Raw genomic sequence first — 24,484 nt, 5'->3', positions numbered from 1 at the left:
TTTGCACTAGAGCTTTTTGTTAGGTTTACCTTCTTTTTGAGGATTTATTTGATGTTTGCGATATGGAATTGACATTTGAAACCCAGTGGGTTTATTAAATCCGGTTAAGTGCAAACGGGATATAGGAGACTAAAAGGCAAAGGGCAGCTAGTTCGAATTTGGTTCGGCTGTTTTTTTATCCCTTTACCACAAATGAGTTGAACCAGAAAACCATGCTGCCTGTGCACCGAAGCCTTACATCCAACGTTTGAGTAAAGTTGGACGTCATTTCTGATAAAAGAATAAAGAAACGTTCGAACTATCTTGCCCTTGTTAATTTATTCTTTTATCAGACATGACGTCCAACTTTACTCAAATGTTGGACGTGTTTAGGGTTTTAAGTGACTTTGGTCAGCCCAATTTGTTTGACTTTTTGGTAGTGCTAGAGTCGATTTAGGCTCTATATAACTTCTGACTTTATTTTCATAATCATCGACCTTATATATTATACATAATGGTACTTAAACATAGATTTTGTTTAATTAATCTATTCATAATCATAGCAATAACAATCCACAACTACAGCTGTTAATCAGCTGATCTACTTAACCACCTACCATGGCACAATATTACAGGTACAACGGGGAAAACAGCTGATTATCACACTAGTTGTCAAAATGCATTATTGTGAATGAAATCACATACAAAAGGTAAAGAAGCAATCCACAGCAATGTGTTATTGTGAACAATTTTGACGTTTGGTATGATTTGATGTAACACCTTCTTATTCCACCATGCCACCTACCATAGTAGAATAAAGTAAAGGTAGGGCACAGCTAACAGCTGATTACAATTTTTTTCTTTTTATGGCCTAATCTGTTAAAAGCAGGGTTGACATTTTGTACTGTTTTTGACATTATGCAATCATAAAGGTAGATGTATCGCTGAATTGTTCCAACAAAAAACTTCTGCTGTAACACTATATCTTAAAATTGAAAACAAGGACAAAAAATATGCAAAATATGCAAATTGTTGATTTTTTAAGCAAAACTTACGAATGAACAATTTATCAAATATTGATATTAATTTAAATTTGTTCCAAAAGTATGGGAATGTAAAAATTAAAATTTTTGTAAAAATTCTGCTGACATTTATCTGCACATCGGATACCAGCAATCACGATGTCAGATTAGCCAAACTTGTCAAGTAGAAAATAAGTGAATGACATTTTTTCACTGTCATAAGTTTGGGAAGAACTTTTGCTATTTTTGGAACACTTTTCCAACAAGAATATTCTGGAGCCTAGCTAAAGAAATGTTTTTACACTATATGGCACTTTTAACATATAAAAAGTGAAGCTTTAAGTTCCATATGTTTTTGTAATACGGGATAGCTATGCAGGTACATCTACCATTATTATTGTACCATGCCATTTGACGTTTTAAGCCATGGCTGCAGGGTGGCATTTCTCAGTGATTTTCATACCTGGCCTACCTCTACTTTATTGTACCATGCCACCTACTAAATTAATATAAGGGTAGTTCGCATTGAAAGATTTACCGTTAGCTAATATTACTACACCATACTTCCCTAGATATATATGTCTCAATATTCTTCGTCACTGCTTAGTCCCAATTTACATTGGGCGAGTTTACTTGCGGCAATTGTCATTTTGTAGAAGAGAGAGGTGAGGCATATGGTAACCCTTTGCCTCTCAGCACCCTCTCTCAGCTACAAACTGACAATTGCCGCAAGTAAACTCGCCTAATGTAAATTGGGACTTAATAAACCCATGGTATAAGTAAAGAGGTAGATTTAAATGAAAAAAATCTATAGAACCCTTGTTTTTCCTGAATTCATAAAACTTCAAAATTAGTAAACAAAAAAACAACAGGTGGGTTTGTTTACAAAATACCAATTTTGAGCATTTTAAAAAAACGCGAAAAATGAATGAAGAGCCAAGGTTTCTCCACATAATCGAGTTGTGGATATGATAAAATGTTTGTTTCAATAATAAGCTGAAGGATTTCTTCCATACAAATGTTCTAAAAACAAATTTGAAAATCATTGACTTCGATTGTTTTTAAAATTGTTGGCATATTATTCAAACATCACACACACATACAAAGATTGTGTACCTATATTGTTTTGACGTTTTAGGAACAGTCGAAAGAAAAAAATTAAATTGACAGGTAGCTTTAGCTAACCTTTATTATTAAACCATGAATAAACCCTTTGAACTAAAGTTTTAGTAGTTCTGTGGTCGTTAAGATTTCGTAAAACGAATGAAAAGTTTGTATGCAAATAATGGGTTAGACTTACCCACAAAATATCAGGTGATTATTTCTGAAAATAAAAGTAAAGAAAAACATTATTTTAAACAATTCAAGAATGTCATTTATTCTTTACCAGATATAACTTAAGCAAAGCAGAAAAATTAATCAAAGAGCTGAATTAAGCCCTGTGCCCATAATCAGCCTAAATAAAATAATAATGAAGAAAAGGCTGACATATGTAGTTCGAAATTGGATCGGCCTTTTTTATTGTTTTATTTTTATTATGTCAGAAATCAAGCGGGGCAAGAAAGCCAGCGGGAGAGCCTTCCTATGTAACAAAGTCTTTAGTTTTTGCCTTTAAAGTAGAAATAGAATCAGCTCGTTGCTGGCTTTACAAATGTCAAAATTATTGCTTCACCACGCCGCTTTTTTGGTGTCACACATCGAAGCGTGGCATTTTTGGCGCCGGCGATCATATGTTTTGGGTAAACAAAAAAGTATTTTGCAAATTAATTAGTCCCGGTCCACACTAGAGTGATTTCATTGGAAAAATTGCATGAAATTATGCGTCTCTAGATCGACCTCCATAGTAAAGTAAAATCATAAAATTGCCGTAGTGGGGAATTCGATTTAAGAACACCTAATTTCATGAATTTTTTTAATGAAATTCTCGCTAGTGTGGACCGGGACTTAATGGCGTGTTTGAGAGAAACATTCTTCGAAAGATCTACGGACCAATCTGCGTTAACGGTGAATATCGACGTCGCATGAACCACGAGCTGTATATAGCGACATATAGATAAACGTATCGAGATGCAGCGACTGCGTTGGCTAGGCCATATCATAAGAATAAGCGATGATGAACCCGCTAAAAAGGCGTATAAATTCGGGCCACATGGCGTTGCACGCAGAATTGGCAGGCCAAAGAATAGATGGAAGAAGAAGGCGCGGTATTCAGAACGCGAAGCACTAAACAGAGAGAATTGGAGATCTTTTCTTAGTTCGGCCTATGGAACAAATGTTCTGTAATGGGTCAGTTAAGTTAATAAATTTACCCAAATATCGTATAGTTTTCGTTATTATTTATCGGAAAATTTTAATTTAAAATGAAAATAAGCAAGTCACCGCCAATTTTTGTTGATAAAAATTGATTGTATTGTGTCAAATATACTTTCATAATGAAATGTCAAATATCAAGCCGAATACGAATTCCAAAGTTAAACAATTTTTAACTTCGCCGCCTGAAATCTTGCTTGGTTGTAGGCTGTTCTATTGAAAACTGTACAATTTTATTTTACGCTTTCCCGCGGAGCAAGCAACAAAAATCCATTGTGTTTCTACCTTTAGAGCCTCGATTAATAAGCGGTGGTTTTCTAGTTATATAAGGTATGTCTGGTTACCCTACAATTTGTAACAACTTGTATCAATTGTTGCTGGAAGTCGTCTGTTAACACAAAAAAAAAACCAGCAAAAGAGAGCGATTCGAGAGAGACATTTTGACAGTTCTTTCACTGAGAGTTTGCAAATTCTTGCTGGACAAATTTCTTCTAGCAACCACTAGCAATTCTTCTACTTCCTGAAAACAGTCAATCATCTGTTTTTAGTTTTTTGTTGAGTTATGTTTGTGAAAATTAAAAACAATTTTATTGTGGAAATAACATAGTCTAATTGTATTGTTGTATGGAGAACAAATTTGTAAAATGGAAAAATACTTTTTTGTTTCATTTTCTTTTTTATTTTTAATAAAATACAACGTGTTTGCTTCCTTTATTGGCGGACAAATTGTTCTGTTTTGGCAAGCCAGCTGATCGATTGCTGGTTTTTGCTTGAAAGGTGTCTGTTTACTTTTTACAATTTTATAGCAAAAGAGAATAAAAACCCCTTACTCTCTGAGAAAGTTGTTGCTGGACAATTCTTGCTGGGAAAGTAACCAGACAGACTTATAATATTACAGGCTAGAGGCGAAGGGCAACATAATTCGATTTTGGCTCGGACGATATTTATTATTTTTTCAGAACTGATATTAGCAAAAATGCTATGCTATGAGGTTATGTTATAATGGGGATTATTCTGAACGAAAATTTCTCGTGAGTTTTGTCATTTCGCCGTTTCAACTTAAAGGTGAGAGTAAGAAGACACTCGGGGAATTTTCGTTCAGAATAATCTCCAATATTTTTCTCAATTGTTACTTCTATTACTAAAGTGTTTCACAAATCATTTCCACGTAACTCATATAATTTAGCACAGAACACTTCATCACATGCTTCATTTTCTAAAAACTAACTAAAAACCACAACAATAGTTCTTAATTATGAATGTGGTTGTCGTCCGCATCGTATAGAGTAGATACAATTAATTTTACGTACTTTCCCGCCATGATACATTAAAAAGAGTATAAATCCAACTATAAATATTTATTATTTGTTGTTGTTAACATGTTGAATTTAATAATATTTGTTTGGTAATAAACGTCTATTGATATTTAATAAAAAACGGTTTATTGCTAGGGTGGTGCTGGATTATTTGAGATTGACAAGTTTTATTTGAGCATCTGTCATTGAATTTTATAAAGTTTACGAAAGAGTTTGGGGTGTAGAACAGGGTAGGGAATTTTATCAATTAATCACGAAGGTACACCAGACGAGCTATAGAAGACCTGTGCAGAAGATATATTCATGGACATTTTCAATTACAGTACATAAGCCGCAGAGTTATGTTATTTCTGAAAAAAAAAAATAAAAGGCAAAGAGCAACCTACTTCGAAATTGGCTCGGCCGTTCTTTAAAGGCCTGCGTACATAAGCCGCTCGGCTTTCTTGCTTAATTCATTTCTGGTAAAAGACCAAACACCAAGTTGGACATAATTGAAATGTGGTTCTGACAATTCTTTATTGCTTTACCAGAAATTAATTAAGTAAGAAAGCCGAGCGGCTTATGTACGCAGGCCTTAAGGTCTGGGTATATAAGCTGCCTAGCCTGCTTGCCTTGCTTGCTTCTGATAAAATAATAAAGAAGGCCGAGCCAATTTCGAACTAGGTTGCCCTTTTCTACTTTATTCTTTTATTTTTGTTATGTCAGAAATGAAGCTGCAAAGCAAGGCAACCAGGCGAGGCAGCTTATGTACCCAGGCCTTTATTCTTTTTTATGTACCGAGGCCTTAATATTTTAAACGATAAATGTGTGAACAGAATGAAATACGCCGCTTTTTTCACGCTCAGTTTCATGTAAAAGATTAAAGGTCAAGTACTTCCTAATTCAAATGCTGCCTAATTTATTTGAATTAGATAGTACTTGGCCTTTAGTCTTTTACATTGACTGAGCGTGGAAAAGCGGCGTATTTCATTGTGTTTCTACCTTAAAAGCTTCGTTGCCGTTATTTCTAATAGTAAAACTCGTAAAAGAGAGAACTGCAAAAAATTTGTTCTCACACACAAGTTTTTTGAAGTAGTTCGGGAACGGAAAAATGGAAAATACGTCAAAAAAACTGGAACAATTGTCAAAGTCGGCGTATCAGCCAATCAGATGCCGGCAACCATGTTACTATTATTCTACTCGCCCAAATTTGTCGTGTAAAAAGTTTTTGAAGAGAGCGTCATTCAGCGCCATTTTTGTTAAAAGAGAAGTGAACATTTTACAACTTTTTTTTGTATGGGAACGCTTTTTCGGGTAAAATGTGTAAAAGTGGTAAAAATTTTAAAAACTTTTTAGTTCTGGAACAAAGCTGAACTTAGTATGTAGCTTCTTTGCTTTTCTGATTGTCGTTTCTTTGAATTAAAAATCGCAATATTGACCTGGAATAGACCTTGAGTTTACATTTAGTGTTTGACATAATTCACAATGATGTTTTTATAATGATCAGCTGTTTCTGCAATAATAAGGTGGCGCAAAAAGGGCAGCTGATGAATCAATTCTTTAATCTATTTGCAATAATTATAAAAAATAAATATGATAACAAAAATATCTATAATCATAAACAATTACAAATAAATCCATCCGACTGGAAAATTAATCATCCAAATGGCTATCTCAAATTAGCCGATAAAACCAAAACAACACCCAATGTCCACATTGCTCCCCCTTTTATTCCAGAATTAAGACAATAACAAAATAATATAAAAAAAAACACAATAATAAACAAAACAAAAGTAAAACAATTTGCAAAACCCCGTAATGCGAAAATAATTTCACTGCTGCAGTGCATCTCAAATTAACAAATAAACCTGATTTTTTCACAGTTTTCTAATATTTCGTGATAAAATGATGTTTTGTTTGTTTGAATGCGATTACAGGGTGAGTGGTGGATGGGAGGGAGGTGAAAATTATTTGGGAATGCGATTACAGAGTGAATGGGTGTGAGGGAAATTACCTGGTTATCGCTACGATTAAAAAGAAAAATAATAGAAATGCAATGCAATTGTTGTAAATTTTCTCATATCATGCATATCGATTCTCTGAAAAGGTGTAATTTGAGTTTCTATTTTAATTAGCTTTTCCATTTTTAGCCAATTGAGAGGAGGGAGTATTTCGTTTACACAGAGCGGCAGGGATTTACAAATTAAATGCAATGGGATTATTTAACCCTTCGTTGGACACCATATTGTTTGTCATATTCGTAACACGTGAGTCTGGCCAGACCCATACAATTATTTATATTTTTTAGTAAACTTAATTAACATTTTCATATTAAAAGTTGTAAAATATGTTTAAAGGACCCTAATCTTTAATGAGTAATCCTTATTTGTCAAAAAACATGCCGAAAAACTATAAATTTAAATGATATTATCAAGTTGGTAAAACAGGACGTATGCCTACGAAGTAAAAAATTCGTAGTTTTCTTGTCTCTATGCTCAAAAATCCTATGTATATTTCATTTTGAAGCACTATATTTTAGTTTTGGCCTATTATTCAGAATGAAGAGTGTCTATTTTATAACTTTACAGCTTATTGCAGTGAAATAACGATGATATCAAGAGGTAAATAAAGGCATATATCCTACGGATTTTCTTATAATTCATGTGGAGAATCCTATATTTGGACCAATCCACCCTACAAAAAGAGCAGACAAGCTAAGTAATGGGTTTTATTAGTCCAGTTATGTGTTTAATTGTCTAGAATACAAGTGCAACCCTATTTGCCAGGGATTTTTTAGGTTGTGGTACACTCACTGATTTCAAACCCATATCCTGCCTTTGGGACCTTTTTATGTGCAATTGTGAAGACATGGTAGGGTGAAATGTGACAAGTTTCATAAAAGGGCATTCATTTTGTCATGTAATGTAGGAAAAATCAAATTTTAAGAAAAATTTCGGAAATTTTTCAATAAAAAATGGTTAGGGTCTGGCCAGACTCATGTGTTACGAATGTGATATGTATGTCAAAAAATCCTTGTAGCTCCTTTTCTGGTGATCCTTTTGACTTCACGTTTCCTTCATTTGAAAGGTAAGAAAATTTCATGAAGCTACCTGGAATCTCAGGTTCATAGCTTTATCGTAACCCAGTTTAAAATGCAAAATAAAATGAAAAAGGCCTGGCCAGACTCTGGTGTCCAACGGAGGGTTAAACAGGAGTTAAGGCCAAAACTCAATGAATGGATTTTTGTTGCTTAATTCAATTCTTTTTTTTCGAACGTTCCCACGCCTCTCTTTCCCACCCCTGCCGACCGAGGGGGCGACCTCCCTTTTCGTAGGGATCGCGTACACACCATGATCCACACCATGATGGGATATAGGAAGGAAATTCGAAAACCAGCTACAGAATCTACTTCATCAGCCAGTTTTATAAATCATACAACTACAAATTATTTAAAAATAAGATTATATTAGATTTTATAACTTCCAAACTCATGCAAAAGTCTACATTATAGTACATGGAATTAAAATCAATACACATTTTGCTAAGGGGTGCACCCATAGAATAATTGGTACGGTGAAAATCTATATATAAGAATTGATAATATCTAGTAGATCTAAAAGGAACATTTATTCTAATAGACGATATTAAGAAATCACACGGCACACTACCATTCAATATTTTTAACACAAACATAGTATTTAACATAATGCGTCTACTTTTTAATGTAGGCAGTCGAATTAATTTTAACCTGCTAGAGTATGAAGGCAGTTCAAAATTACTACTCCAATGTTATCCCCTCAATGCAAAAAGTAGAAATTGTTTTTGCACTGATTCGATTTTATCAGAGTAAGAAGCATATTGCGGATCCCATATGACAGACCCGTATTCTAATATAGGTCTGACAAGGGAAGTGAATAATTGCTTTGTTATATATGGATCAGAAAACTCTTTGGCCCATCTTTTTATAAATCCTAAGACACCATAGGCTTTATTTACCATAGAAATTACATGATTATTAAAATTTAATTTTTGATCCATTAAAATGCCAAGATCAACAAACGATTCTACAGAAGATAAAACAAAATCATTAATAATGAATTGCTTTATTAAAGAAGATGACCAGCAATGACAAGCCAAGAAAGCGTAGCGGCTTGTCATTTCTGGTAAAAGAATTTCCAAGAAAAATTCGCAGTCGTAGCATAGTGTAATTTTCCACTTTGGCTAAGTGCAATTTGGCCAAAGTGTCAACATTTCCACCAAAGAAAAGAAAAATCAATAAATCCACATGGACCATTTTATAAAGTAAGGGGAGAGTTTAGTGAAGCGTCGAAGGGTTCTTTGTAAATGTCAAAATGTTTACAATAGCAGCTAAAGTGCATGGAGACTGGATGACTCAATTTTTTTTCCAGTGAATTGTCTTTGCATCAAATACAATTTTCATATTTTTAGAAACATAACAATGAAAATGCCAATGCAAGTTTTGTACGTAGGTGGCAAAAGAGGTTTTAAAAATTTCCGCCGTAAATGTACGAGGGCGGTTCGGAAACTTCTTAGCCTATCAATGAAAGAGAATAGTTAGTTTTTCAAAAATATTTTTATTTTTCAATATAATCTCCTGAAACTTCAATACACTTGGTCCAACGCTTTTCTAGCAATTCTATCCATTGATTAAAATAGTTTTCCTCAAGGTCTTCAAAATAGTGGTTTACAACTGTAATTTCATCTTCATTTGAGGTAAAACGCTTGCCAGCAAGGAATTTTTTTAGATTTGGGAACAAGTAAAAGTCACTGGGAGCTAAATCAGGAGAATAAGGTGGGTGGTCAAGCAACTCGTACTTTAATTCGTTGATTTTAGCCATTGTTAAAACACTCTTGTGCGCTGGTGCGTTGTCTTGATGAAAAAATACTTTTTTGTGTTGTAAGCCAGGACGTTTTTCTCGAATTTGTACATTTAATTGATCCAAAAGGTTGCAATAGTACTCTGAATTTATTGTTTTACCCTTTTGCAGATAGTCAATCAATAAAATACCTTTGAAGTCCCAAAAAACCGTTGCCATAACCTAACCAGCCGATTGAATTGGTTTTGCCTTCCTTGGGACACTTCCTCCAGCTTCAGTCCATTGTTTGGATTGTTCTTTTGTCTCTGGAGTATAGTGGTGGATCCATGTCTCATCAACAGTTATGAAACGACGCTTAAAATCCAGTTTATTTCGCTTAAAACGATCCAAACAAGCTTGAGAAATGTTCATTCTTATGCGTTTTTGATCGACTGTTAACAAATGCGGCACCCATCTTGCAGAAAGCTTTTTTATCTGTAGTTCTTCATGCAAAATTAAATGGACTCGATCATTTGAGATGCCCATGATATTAGCAATTTCACGCACTTTTATTCGTCGATCATTTAATACCATATCATGCACTTTGGCTACAATTTCTGGTGTTGTTGCTGTTTTTGGACGTCCACTACGTGGTTCATCTTCAATGCTTGTACGACCACGTTTAAATGCAGCAACCCAATTTTTTACTGTTGCATATGAAGGAGCACTTTCACCTAACACATTCACCATATTATTATGAATTTCTTGTCCCGATAAACCTTTTTTATGTAAATATTTAATGACAGCACGCATTTCTAATTTTTCCATTGTAGAAAAATTGCGGATGCGTCTTTTTTGAACACCAGAACCAATAAGAAGCTTTACTACGATAACAATTGTTACTTTAGCTGTGTTCCTTTACTTACCTGAGGTTACCATTTTTACCATTTTTAACCTGCAAAGCGTTCCTTAACCCCAAAAAGTGACAAAACTGGCTGCAATTTTTAAGAGGCTACCATCAAAATTTCTGCAGGTAAAAATGGTAGAACTGATTTTTCGACATTTGTTTGACGATTATTTCACAATGAAGAAAAAATGGACAAAAAACAGAAGAAAAAGTCGAACGCTGACAAAACTAAATTAAAAACTGTGAAATAAAAGACGAAAATTGATTTTTTATGTTTCTTTTTGACATTGCTACCAGATCTACCATTTTTTTCGTTCCTTTACTTTTCTTGTAAAAATGTTCATGAGAGCAATTTTGAGAAATTTTGACACTTTTCTCTTTTACCACTGTTACCATTTAAAAAGTAAAGGAACAAAGCTTTTATGATATCAAAAAAAAAGTAAAAATTAGTAGATTCTTGCAGTACTAGGCACTGTCCTTTTTATTATATAAGGACGGTGATTATGAAAAGAAATTCTGAAGTTATGCAGAGCCTAAACCGACTTAAACGCTTCTATAAAGTCAAACAAAGCTCTTTCATTTTGAGCAGACCAGAATTTGTATTGAAATGGAGTTGTGCCTGCAAAAATCTTTCAACGTGAACTACCCTAATATTGATAACTTGTCAATGGGTTAAGATCATGGTGGAATAAGAAAGTGTTACATCAAATCATGTCAAACGTCAAATTTGGTCACAATAATGCATTGCTGTGAATTGCTTGTATACATTTTTGGTCTGTTCCTTTACTTTTGAAAATGGTAAAACCGGCAAAAGTGGTAAAAGTTGTAAACTGATCCCATATGAACTGTATTGTGTCTGAAGTAAAGGAACGCTTTTCGAGTAAAAAGTGGTAAAAGTTGAAGATTCTTGCACGTAAAGGAACAGCGCTTTTGTATGCAATTTTATTCACAATAACGCATTTTGACAACTGGTATGAAGATCAGCTGTTTTTGGCGTTACACCTTATTATTCCACCATGGTTAAGATGATCAGCTGAATATAACGTTTGCATTAGAGCTTTTTGCCGGGTTAACCTTCTTTATGAGGATATAATTGACGTTTGCGCTATAAAATTGACATTTGAAACCCAGCGGGTTTATAAAATCCGGTTATGTGCAACAAAGCTGTAGTTTTAAGGATTGTTATTCGTATAACGATATATTGAACGGGTATACGAAAAATTGGGCAAGTATGAATTCTGGAGGCTGAGCTATCGTATCTTAAACAGACATAACGTTAGAAATTACGCAGAGCCTCAGCCGATGTTAACACTTTTAAAAAGCTTATAATTTTGAAATGACCAGGGCACAGTGGATCCACCCATTGCACTATAGGTAATTTGAGGCAAAAAGTCGATTTTGCTACTTTTAATAATAATAATTTTTTAGTTGGCATTGAAAAATGAACATGTCAAAATTTATTAATATGAATGACATTTTTCAAAATAGCGTCATTATCGCGGTTTAAATTGCAGTCAAAGTGAGAATTTCGAAGAAGAACTAAAAAAATATATATTGTAAGGCATATTTCAATGTTCTTAAAACCGCGGAAAAATAAACCAAATATAAATATATGTAAAATGGAATAGATTGGCAATTGCGAGAGGAATTTATTTCATAAATAATATAGCTTAAATATTTTGGGTAGCGACCAAAAAACACAAAAAGTCAGAAATAATTATTTTATTTTTCTTAAACTCACTTTATATAGACTTATACTAAATTGGCCGTGATTTTGCCACCTAGAACACATTACTGAATGTCTTCTGCATTGGTATTACTAGGTTTCAAAACCCGATTTGCCCGTTTTTTGATATTTATGAGTTTTTATTAGGTTACTTCTCAATAAAAAGTCTTAAAATTGTGGAAGTTTTGGTTGAGGAAATAAATAATAAATGTAAAAAAAAATCATTACAAGTAAAATAAGTAATGGCGACAAATTGTTCGGTATATCCGTGGTTATCTATAAACTGTGCGGCAGTAGTAAGCTTTATTTTATCTCTCTATTAGATATTAATCATTAATACGGTTTAAAGGAGTACTAAACTCGTCTTTATTAACGTATATTCAAAAAATATACAAAACTGTAGTAAGAATTCGTTGCAAAATCTACTCGCGGGGACAAAATTTGTGTTACTTACTACCGTGATCGTTTTCATCAGTTTGTTGTGTATAAGAAAACTAATGAAAATTGCATTGGAAAAAATAGCTTTGTTCGTTATATACGTAGTTGCTTATAACCGTTGTTCCTTATATCCGAATTTATCTGTAAAAATCTTTGTTTTATCTCACTTTTACACATAAATAATTTAAAAAGTTAAAAAATCCTTTAATTCCGCTGTTATTAATTTTTGTCTCAAAAACAGGGCAAATTACCTATAGTGCATTGGCCAAAAATAAAAAAATGAATGTCAAAATTTTGGTACAACATCTGGCAACTCTGACAGCTATGACATGGACCTTTTTAAAAATATATTAATTTTTGTTTCATTCGAACGCGATCTTCTTAAGAATAGCTTCAAAAGTCGGAACATTTGACTAATATTTTTTGTTGTGAGTACAACCTATATTTTAAGTGCAAGTAAATATATTCAAAATATCGCGAAACTAATACATATAGCAAAATATTATATTGGATTTTGAAGGAGGAGGTAATAGCTTAATTTTCGTTAAAAAGTTGTGTTTTAGCGTGTTGCGGAATTCTAGTTAGCTGCATAATTTCTTAGTGTATTTTGTAATGCCAATTCAATCATATACTTAAATTTGACCTAAGGTTTTAGTCATGACGCCCATCAGTGCCCACCTCGGGAATAATTTTCCAAAGTAGTTCATGGGTTTAAGATTATTCAGTATTAAAATCAGCTGCCATCTAGTGCCAGACTATAAATGGTGGGCCGCTGACTAAAGCTGCCCTAGAATAGGGTTTCTATGGATATGTCAGCGTGTAACTCTGTTATCTGACCACGTGCATTAACATAATTGGTATCAGTGGCAAGAGGATGAGATCTTCTCCCACGTTTGTCCTAGATTGGCGGTACGTGACTTCCAGGAAGAACGCTATAAGACCTATATTAAAAATTTTACCAATTTTCAGACAAAAATGTTGATTTATTTTAAACCGCTAAATTGGTTGGATTTTATGTTGTTTTGGAGATTGTTTTGTTTCTTCAAGCCTATTTTTGCATAATAAGATAATCTGGTCCTTTGTTCATGCCATTTTGTATTAACAGCATAAAACAATTCTTACCGTATACCCCCTCCAGAGGGGAAGGGGGGGAGAATGTTACGCTCGTGGTTTCTTAAAACACTCTTCGCAGCAGCACAAAGCTGTAACCGGCGTATTGGCTTGATTTTTACACTCTAAATATTTTTGGCCACTTTCTCCATACAAGTGGACCCACTGTGCAGGGGCTGGATTCTAGTTCTATGAAAATTCGAAATGAAAAATGTTTTCTTTATAATATTTTTCATTTCACATTTTCACAGAAACGGAATTGAGCCTCAGGATTTGTATTGGTAAGAAGTTATACCTGCAAAAACCCAAAGACACTTTAGAGCCAGTGGCATTATTAAGCACCGTAAATTATAACCAAGTCCTTTTATTGCTTCAAATACATTTCAGTCAACTACAACTACCCTAAAAATTATACCACAAAAATTACAATGACAGAACCTAGTTTATAGTACGTTTATATATAACCGGATTTAACAAACCCACTGGGTTTCAAATGTCAATTCTTTGAGTATACGTCAAATAAATCCTCATTAAGAAGGTTAACCCTGTAAAAGCCTGTAATATAAACATGGCCTCATAGTACGTTTATATATAACCGGATTTAACAAACCCACTGGGTTTCAAATGTCATTCCCTTTGCGTACACGTCAAATAAATCCTCATTTAGAAGGTTAACCCTGCAAAAGGCTATAATATAAACATGGCCTTATGCCCACTTCTGGGATCGTGTTAGTGCTAGTGTTATGCCAAGTTTACACTTGCGCTCCAAAATCCACTGGATTTCACGAAATCCTGAAATACACCCCGATGTTTACATTTATTTTTTGTTGATTTCAAACATATCACAATGATCAAGGTAGATGCATATGCGCAGCTGATCGAACACGAAATTTCAAAACAATTTGTTGTAAATTGAATTAATCATCAAAAATATACGACAATATAGAACTTTACAACTTTATTTGGAAACTTATCGTAAAATTATCTATATATCGTATTAATTGTGTATAGTACTAACAAATGAAAAAATAAAAAAATGATTTTATTGTTGAGACATCGTTATAATAAATTTTGATAGGTAAAAGTTGTGCTCAGAACCTGCACAATATTAGTACTTGCAGTAGTTTTCCCGTTTAGTGCTAAAAATTCGTTCCCGTACTCCGAAATCTAGCAAGACTTGCACTTATCTTTAAACAAAAATAGCGCCGAATAACACCCTCTTCTCCTGTTTTCTGCCATACAATTTTGGCCTAGTAGAAACTAGCAGCAAGCATGTTCATTGGCATCTAATATGATAGCTGATACGTTAATTTTGACGTTTATGATGGAGTTTTTGCAATTTCCGTCATTTTTTCGTTCCCGTATTTTTTAAGAAATTTGTATTGGGAAGCAATTTTTGACAATTCGCTCTTTTTCTAACATTACCATTAAAAAAGTACGGGAACACAATGAAAAATAGCATTGTAACAAAGTAATTTAATATTTTTTTTTTCACATTGTTTACAAATTTTGACACTAAAATTTTTTGTTGCAGCAATTGACCATCTACCTTGTTTATTGTGATACGTGAAAAGTGTTGCAACTTTTGGTACTTTTTTAGGCAAAAGCAGGGTTGTATATCATGTGTACTGTGATTTCGATGTTGATTTCGCTGAAATCACGAAATGAGATGATTTCATTTTTGTATGCGAAATCATGAAAAATGTTGCTTGATTCCGCGCGAAATCACGAAACGCCTTCGAAATCACGAAACGACGCCAAATGTAAACTAAGCATTAGATCGTCCTAGTTCAACACAATCCCAGAAATGGGCTTAAATTAGATTCAATAGCAAAATTGTTGAATTTTTGTTGAGAAGGAACCTTCTAGATCCAATTTTCGAACTGAGACCGACTTCCGAATTGTCAGATGCTTTGCAGTTTTTAAACTTCGTCAAAAAGTTTGAGTTGGACACTTACGCATTGCATTGTTCCTCGAAAATGCAACTACATGCATCAGAAATCAAAATGATACATGTTTGTTTTTAACTACGTTAAGCTGAAAACACATCCAACGTTTGGTTAAAGTTTTGTGTCGTTTTGGCCGTTTTTACACTGTTCGGCATGAAAAATTCAAATTCATTTGAAATATATGCCGGCAAACATATCAACGCTGGACTTTGGTGTCGGCGTCGCCCTGTTGTTGTTGTTTTTTCTCAACGCGCAACACAAAACTTTACTCAAACGTTGGATGTGTTTTCAGCTTTAAAAATGCGCAACTGTGATGTTTTGGAGTACATAGTTTCGCATTTGTTAAATATTGCGGCGTGTTGAAATACAATACTTAAGATATTTTCGCACATTTGCAAAGCATCAGACGATACGGAAGTCATCCCCAATTTTCGTTGGATATCGTGCCAAGCAGCCATTTTAGTTGGTAATCGTAGTGTTTCGATAAAATTCGAAAAAATCGATAAAATTTCAAAACAGTCCCTAAACTGCACATTAACGAACAGTTTGAACTTTTGTGAAGGAGGTACCAGGGTCATTTTGTCAGAAAGCTTGGACTTGTCCAAGTTCTTGCAATACTTCTCAATTCTCTTTTAATGAACTAGTTATTATCGAAAAGCATTTTGTAAAAGTTTGTTCAAATATTTGGGTTATCGAACAGAACTATTTCTGGCAAAAGACTAACAAAGACATCGAATTGTAAAGGCCTGCGTACATAAGCTGCTCTGCCTGGTTGCCTTGCTTTCCTGCTTCATTTTTGACATAATAAAAATAAAAGAATAAAGAAGGCCGAGGAAATTTCGAACTGGGTTGCCCTTTTCTTTTTTATTCTTTTATCAGAAGTAAGCAAGGTAAGCAGGCAAGGCAGCTTATGTACGCAGGCCTTAACCCAGATAAAGCCACTGGTCGTTTAAACGCCACAAAAAATGGTTGCAAAAATTGACGTAAAACTCTGGTTTTTTCGAATATTTTTGTGGGGTTTTTTGCATTTTGATATAGTATTGTCTGTTATCTGTCATTTCACGCTTATAAAGCTTCATTTGATCTACGCATTTCCACGCAATCGGCCTAAAACCCAAGCTATTCAAAAAAATCGACTTTTTTGTAATTTTCGACTTTTGATGAAAAATTTAAATATGCGATAAAAATTTAATCATAATTGTTAGAATCATATAAAGTCAGGAATTTGTTAGGAATGTAGTAAGAGTATTTTCTCAATCAAAAACCAAGGGATTGGCATGTAAGGATACACCAATATTACCCTCCAAAGTTTTTGGCACTTTTAAAAGAAGGTCCGATTGCACGAAAACTATACGTTTTAGAGAAAAAAGTTATTTGGTAAAAAATGCTTAAAAAGTCTCAAAAATATAATTTTCATAAAAAATTTTAAGTTTTCTCGCAAAAAAAATTCTCGGCGCTAAGTGGGTTAAAGACCGGAAAAGGTGCATAATGCAAATATGTTTATGAAACACAGTATATAAAAATTTTATCAACAACAGGGGTATGTTAATGTTAAAAACTCCATTAAAGCGCATTTCGGCTTATACGAATTGTAGTAAAGCAAAAAGTTGGACTTAGGATTGTATTCCATAGCAGTTTCCAGTTCATTGAATATGAACTAAGCGGTTAAAAACGCCTGAAATTGTTAACTACTTAACAGAATGTTGTTATGATATCGTAACAACAGAGCTTAACTCCATCTATTGACAAATGTTAACAATTGACTTTTCCCATCTTAGTATATTTACATCTTTGAGACTAAAAGGCATAGGGCAGCCTAGTTCAAATTTTAATCTGAAGTTCTTTATCCAGTTAGCTAATCGAATTAACACTGCGTTTACACATGACAGGACAGTTGAGTACATGTATTGATTGTGAAAAACTCAAAACTTGCCTGTGTGACGTAGACGTCCAGACAACTGTAAAAACAGTTGTAAAATTATTAATGAAAATCGTAGATTTCCTTTTGTTTTCCGTTCACAAATTTTGTTTTTGTTCATGTTTTTTTGTTTTCAACTCATTTCTATAGTTATCTCACTTATTTTTACAAAAATGTCAAAAATTTGTTAACCCTACTGTCTGTGAAAAATTGACGGTCAGCTTGCAGTTCTGGAACAGACCATGTGTTAGTAAATCAGAGTTGTATTTGAAGACAAATTGTCTGGTGTAAACGCCTAGTAAGCAATAATGCCAAGATGCTTACGTACGTAATAGAGTTGTTAAAATCTACATACATACCGGTCGTTTGTATGAAGGAACTGCTAATGAGTTATATTATGCCTGTTCCAGATCCTGCAATATTTTATTACGATAACAATTCTTTCTTTATGATATCGAAAAAATTGTAAAATAGTTCTGGAATCCAATTATCTCTTTGTTTTTATGAAATAACTCATACGCAAAGGAACTATGGCACTGAACTGAAATGACGTCCATCTTCACTCAAACGTTGGATGTTTTTAGGGCTTTAAGGCAATGTCGTGCTTTGATATTGTTAAAGTTACGAAGTTTTTCGGCAATTCACACACACACGACCCGAACACAACGAAAGAGCACACAAATGTTTTGATATTTGTTTTTGTTTTGAAGCATGCGTGCATACACCGTTACTAACACACTGTCAAAAGTTGCAAATATTGAGAAATTTGTGTGTGAGCGAGCGCTTAAATTGTTTATGTGTGGGTAAAATTACACTGACAGAACAGGTTGATGATTTTCATATTGAGTGTGAAATGAAAAATATATTGTTGGCGCGTTCGCTTTGTATGACTTAAATTAAAAATAATATAAATAACTTCATAATTTTAAAAGTATTTTTCTTCATATGTTAATTTTTTTGAGAGAAAAAACAAATTGTATATAAAAATGATTTTTTAAGACTTTCTAAGCATACATACATTTTTTATTGTTGCATTGCAGACGAGGCATTCTGCGTCATTAAAAATATTAATACAAAACAAAAATCATTTTCAAATTCTTCCCTCCACATATTTGCTGTACAACTGCAAAATCTTTTCTGTGTACCCAAAAATAAACAAATAATGCGGCATCAACCTGCTTGCATGAAATTCGGTACAAGACTGAAGTAAAAAAATCAAAACATTTGCTCTCTTACTTTGCGTTCGGGTCGCGTGTGTGTGATTTGCCGAAAAACTTCGTAACCAAATCAATACCCACGAACGGGTTTGCTTTAAGGCTGTATACATATATTTTTGCTATAAACCATTGATGCTCAAAATAAAAAAGAGAGTAAAGTAGTGAGAGAATCACAAGAAAGTTTGTATCAGCATTCAGTGGTTGCTAGACCTGTGATCAGTAAACATGTGGCGGATGTGTGCGGTTTTGTTCAGTGTCCCCACTAAAATTATGCGTATATCCACGCACATGTTTACTTGTCGGCTGCTCAACGACGACTGATTTTAATTCTCACATACGTTAACGTATATGGATGATCTTGGCTGCTATAAACTTATCATCGCTTCATTGCTTTCGTTCTCTTGTGGAATCCAATGCATATTACTCCCTGCATAGCAGAATTACAATAATACAAATTTTACCTACATATTTATAGTTTCAAGAATGATAGGCAATTTTTTATTCTAATAGACAGACGAACAAGAATTTTAAATAAAACATTAGATTGCCACTTAAATGTTTTTCAACACGTGATTTTGAACTTTGACTGAATCACGATACTTTTTTCAAATGACACAAAATAAAACAAAATCAATAAAAACGTCTTGAGGAATAAGTAGAATGTGGAGGCGATATCGAATACAAGGGAATGTACAATAGGGTTATAACTTTTTTGAATTTTTTGCAAATATCAAAAATACTACCACATAGACGTGTAAAGCATGGAAAAATATTAAGAAATTCGTTCTAAATTTTTGCGCGCCCATTAAAAAAGTTTCCTCACCGATTGCATTTAAGTTTTCCATTGCAGTTATTTCTTTTATTTGTTTTCTAATGAAAGGAAATCGTTCTGAAATAAACTATTTTGTATTGACATTAGATATAATTTTCTATATCGGTCTAATATAAAAAATTCGCCAAATCGCGAAATTTTAAGCGTTTATTGTAAGTTGATTAAAACATATGTATACAAAATATTTGTTCAAAAATTGTATATAAAAAGTTTTATAAAGAAAGAATTATCAAAAGGCCTTTAGAAATCGCTTTCGGTGCGGGAACATTTTTTACCGAATCGATTTTAAAAACGCATTTTCGTTATCAGGACAATATTACCCACACGGTACTGGGGCAGGATTCTTGTTCTATGAAACTTTGAAATAAAAAAATATTTCCTTTATATTTTTTTTTTAATTGTTAGCTTTTTCCTTTATAAAAGTTTTCATTTCACATTCTCATAGAAACAGAATTGAGCCCCTGCTGTGGAATTCGTTTTTTTTTTTTGGTTATAGCCCTAATGTACAGTACATATGTGGAGAACATTTAATAGAGGTCTATGTGTGGTGGAAAAACGTGAGTGCACTTTTCTGAAGCACGACTATTATAATTAAGGTGTAAAATTCGTCGTTATACAGTAAAATGTTTGAAATACACATAGCGATTGCATTTGGGAAACAAAAAGTTTACATGCAATTCAATTCCAGTGCATTAAAACAGCCAGTGGAATCAAAACTCCAACTCCGAGGTTGGCTCTGGAGGCCTTGGCACACAAGCAGAACTGCTGTAGTGGGGAACGCGATCTAATAGTACGGTAACATTCGAGTTTTTTGCCGGGATAACCCACTTCATGAGGATTTATTTGACGTTTGCACTATAGAATTGACATTTGAAACACAAACCAACTGGGTTAATCCGATTAAGTATAACCGGGGTATAATAGCTCATTTAGTCTAGCCATAAATCCTCAACTGGATTTAATAAATCCAGTACAAATCTCATTGCATTTAGATATACCTTTGTAGGATTTAAATGACAGTCAGCTGATTTTTGTTCATAGCTCAATTACCAAGGTAGATGCATCAGCCCATCTGATCGTATTTGAAACGTCGAAAGAAGTTGTTGTAAATTGAATTCGGAAAACATACGGCAAATTACAAATTTATTGTTTAATATTGAAATGCTAACTAATGAGCAAATACAGAATTATGTAGTTTATCGTTTAGACATCGTAAATATTAGTCTTTGTTGATTAAAATAAACTTTGTTTATCAAAGCAAATTTAACTTTTTCGCCTTGTTTAAAAATTTTGATATTTTAAATTATTTTTGTTGTAGCAATTCACGGATTCATCTACCTTGTTTCTGGTGTCAGCTTGCAACTTTTTGTATTTTCTAGCAACATGTTGCAAAAAACAGATTTGTATACGAGGATTTATGCTGGATTTAAAACAAATCCACTCAATACGAGGATTTATTTTTGTATGGCAAATCTGGTAGATTTTGGCCGGATTTAGCAAATAAAACCTGATAATGGGCTAAATCCGGCTAATGATGTCATATCTAAATGGCATATAAGAAGGCCTATAAAATGGGAAAGTTTAATAGCATGTTATAATACCAAGAAGGCCATACTATCGATCTGTATTATACTATGTTTACATTTACGAAATCCACTCGATTTCAACTGTCAATTCCATTGCTCAAACGTCAAATGAAATCCAATCGATTTCAGATGAGTTTTCATTTGACGTATACACAAAGGAATTGACAGATGAAATCGAGTGGATTTCGTAAATGTAAACATAGTATTAATAAGGTAGTGTTATCGGAGCAAATTCATATTTGAACAATTGTTTTAAATTTTCGTATTCACTTGATATCAGTATCTTATACATTTGGTTTGTTTACTTCTTTTTATTTAAGCCCGTTACATACATATATTCCAGACTTTATTATGTCTTAATATGCCAATCGGTTTCTTTCAAAGCCAATCGCTTTATTTCAACCTTTCGTTGAAGAAATGTCCATAAAAAACAAATTTAATGAATTTCAAGTGCATAACTACTTTTTGTGTTAACTGCAGATTAAACGCTTCAAAATACAGAAAAAAATCCCCGTTGTCTATGGAATTTTGTTTGTGAAAATATTGTAAGTAAACAAGGTTCTGATAATTTTGCATTTACCGCTATAAACACGTTCTTTGGAAAGTTTTTTTTTGTTTATAACGAATATAAAAATACTTAATAAGTGAATAATTTGAAGACGAGAAGTCTACGATGTGATTTTTACACTATGCTGTTGCTATTATAATTTATGTGATATAATTACCTTAAAAGTATATTTTTAGAAAGAAAGATGTCACATGTGACTCTTCTCTTGTTGTTATAGACGGTTCATGGCACAATAATAAAGGTACAGCGGCAAAAACAGTTGGTTATCACACTAGTTGTCAAAATTCATTATTATGAATGAAAACACATACAAAACGTAAACAAGCAATTCACAATAATACATTATTGTGACCAAATTTTACGTTTGGTATGATTTGATCATGGTGGAATAAGAAGGTGTTACATCAAATCATACCAAACGTCAAAATTGTTCACAATAACGCATTACTGTGAATTGCTTTTTTACATTCTGTATGTGATTTTATTCACAATAATGCATTTTGACAACTAGTGTGATAATCAGCTGTTTTCCCCGTTGTACCTGTATTATTGTGCCATGGATTTGATGTAATGCTTGGTTTACATTTACGAAATCCACTCGATTTCAACTTTCAATTCCATTGATTAAACGTCAAACGAAATCAAATGGATTTCAGATGAGTTTTCATTTGACGTATACGCAAAGGAATTGGCAGATGAAATCGAGTAGATTTCGTAATGTAAACCAAGCATAACACCTTTTTATTCCACCATGAGACGGTTGTTTACGCAACTGATAGTATGTTTGCATTAAGGCCTGGTGCAAAAGCGGTTAGCTTTATTGCTTAAGTCTTTTCTGCACATAAGCGGATGGCTTTATTAATTAAGACAGAAAAAGGGAAACCTAGTCTGTTCTTTATTCGTTTACCAGAAATGACTTAAGCAAGACTGCATTCCACCCACAGTCTATACAGTCGGACACTCAGCCCAAACTAGTTAGCCCTGACTATTTAGTTTGCTGTCAAATACATTATTGTGACATAAAATACAAACGAAATCAAATCACAATAATGAACAATCTATTATGTTTGTTGTCAAAAGTTGTTAACAGAACTCTGAATGGCCGACCTTCTATAGGCCTTGATTCCACCTATGTACCGAGGTCTTTAAGAAAAAAAATATCATACCTATTATGTGCCGAGGCTTAAACTTGGTTTAGACTATACACTTATACCATGGTTAAGTGCATTATCTCGATTTATTTAGCATATATTGTATGAAAATGACAACTTAAATCCACTGGATTTGTTAAGCTTATACTACGGTTACACTAGAGTTTTTTGCTGGGTTAACCCACTTCGAGAGGATTTATTTGACGTTTGTGCTATGGAATTGACATTTGAAATCCAAACCCACTGGATTAATCCGGTTAAGTGTGACCGGGGAATTAGTTTAAATGGGTTATTGAGTCTTTATAAAAATTTAAATTATTTAAATATCTGTTTTCGTAATATATAAATACATACATACATATATGGAGGGATGTATGTATGGTAAATAAGCACTTTGAAGTGGCCATCCAAACCATGACAATATGCGAAGTGCGATAAAGTAAAAAATAAAAGAAAATAAAATAAATTTTATCAAAAAAGAAAGACTAAAGAAAAAAGTTTTAATTGAGGTAAATATGTAAATTTGATATTGAAAATGTCAATGTACTTATTTCTGGCGGTTTTTTTGTTTTTGTGATACCTAACACCAAAACGGCAGAAGTCAGAGCGAATTTAACGACTGAACGTGGCTTAAAAAAAACAAATAATAATAATGCAATTTGAATCCATCAGCAGAGTATTTGTTATTTATATGAATGGGCTGGTAAAAAACGAGAAAACGTGTTGAAAAAATCAAGTAATTTCGTTTAAGATCCCTGCACTGATTGATGCAGGCTATTATATTTGTCGGTTTGTTCTATTGGATTTATTCGGGTATGTTCTGAGACACGCTTCACCTCTCATCTCACGCATCAAGCATTCTAATCACCCCATTTACTCCCACTTTTTGCGAATTTCTTGGGATATCGAAAATCAGGGGTGAACAAAATGCTTGAGGCGTGAAGTGAGAGGGAAGTGTGTCTCAGGTATGTTACCCGATTAATTAATTATTTTTTGGTATTCAATGGATTTTTTTAAATAGTATTTTTGCAAAATAAATTTTGGAACTACCACAAAATATTTAAATTTGTTTATTAACACAAATTTTAAATTTGTTTGCGTTATACTTTGTCTCGTCGTTGTCGTCAAACTATTTTAATATCCATATTAACAAAAACAAAACTAGCACTATTCGGACACTTTACACACTTGTTGTTTTTGTTTTGCCTACAATTTATTTTGGAAATAAAGTGTGTTATATGCCCCTTCGCACCAAAATCAGGCCATCTTTTATAGATTCGGAACAAATCTTCTACGCATTTTCTAAAAATAAATATTTTGACAATTTTTTCTTAAGTTGATGCCAAAGTTCTTGTGTGTTGATAACTTATTAAAAGAAAGAGACGAAATAATTCTTGAACTTGGCATAGAAACGAATTGGGAATGAAATGACACCAAAATCGATACAAATGAAATTTTGAAAATGTGGTATAGCTAATAGGCTATTTAGATATAACATCATTAGCCGGATTTAGCGCATTATCAGGTTTTATCTGCAAAATCCGGCCAAAATCTACCAGATTTCCCATACAAAAATAAATCCTTGTATTGAGTGGATTTTTTAAAATCCGCATAAATCCTCGTACACAACTCTGTTATTTGCAACATGTTGCTAGAAAA

At 33.3% G+C, this 24,484-nt stretch overlaps 1 protein-coding gene across 3 annotated transcripts in view; it reads right to left on the bottom strand.

Annotated features, from left to right (window-relative positions):
- nebu (solute carrier family 2 member nebulosa) overlaps positions 1-24,484 on the bottom strand; it is a 140,340-nt gene that overhangs the window by 100,420 nt on the left and 15,436 nt on the right. The window contains exons 1-2 of one of the 3 annotated variants that reach the window (XM_073983029.1): positions 10,203-10,216; positions 2,302-2,325 (exon numbers count right to left, since the gene is read on the bottom strand). The exons of 1 other annotated variant lie outside the window; for it this stretch is intronic. The gene's annotated coding sequence lies outside the window, so the exon portion shown is untranslated. Of the gene's footprint in view, positions 1-2,301; positions 2,326-10,202; positions 10,217-24,484 lie in introns of those variants that run through there. One more of the 3 variants, XM_073983028.1, reaches the window with a different exon arrangement.

Source organism: Musca autumnalis, unplaced genomic scaffold (genome assembly GCF_047663935.1).
Source record: "Musca autumnalis isolate F117 unplaced genomic scaffold, ASM4766393v1 scaffold_4, whole genome shotgun sequence".
NCBI classification, from domain to species: domain Eukaryota; kingdom Metazoa; phylum Arthropoda; class Insecta; order Diptera; family Muscidae; genus Musca; species Musca autumnalis.
The sequence above is the reverse complement of the archived record's forward strand: the minus strand, read 5'-3'. Positions and strand labels throughout refer to the sequence as shown.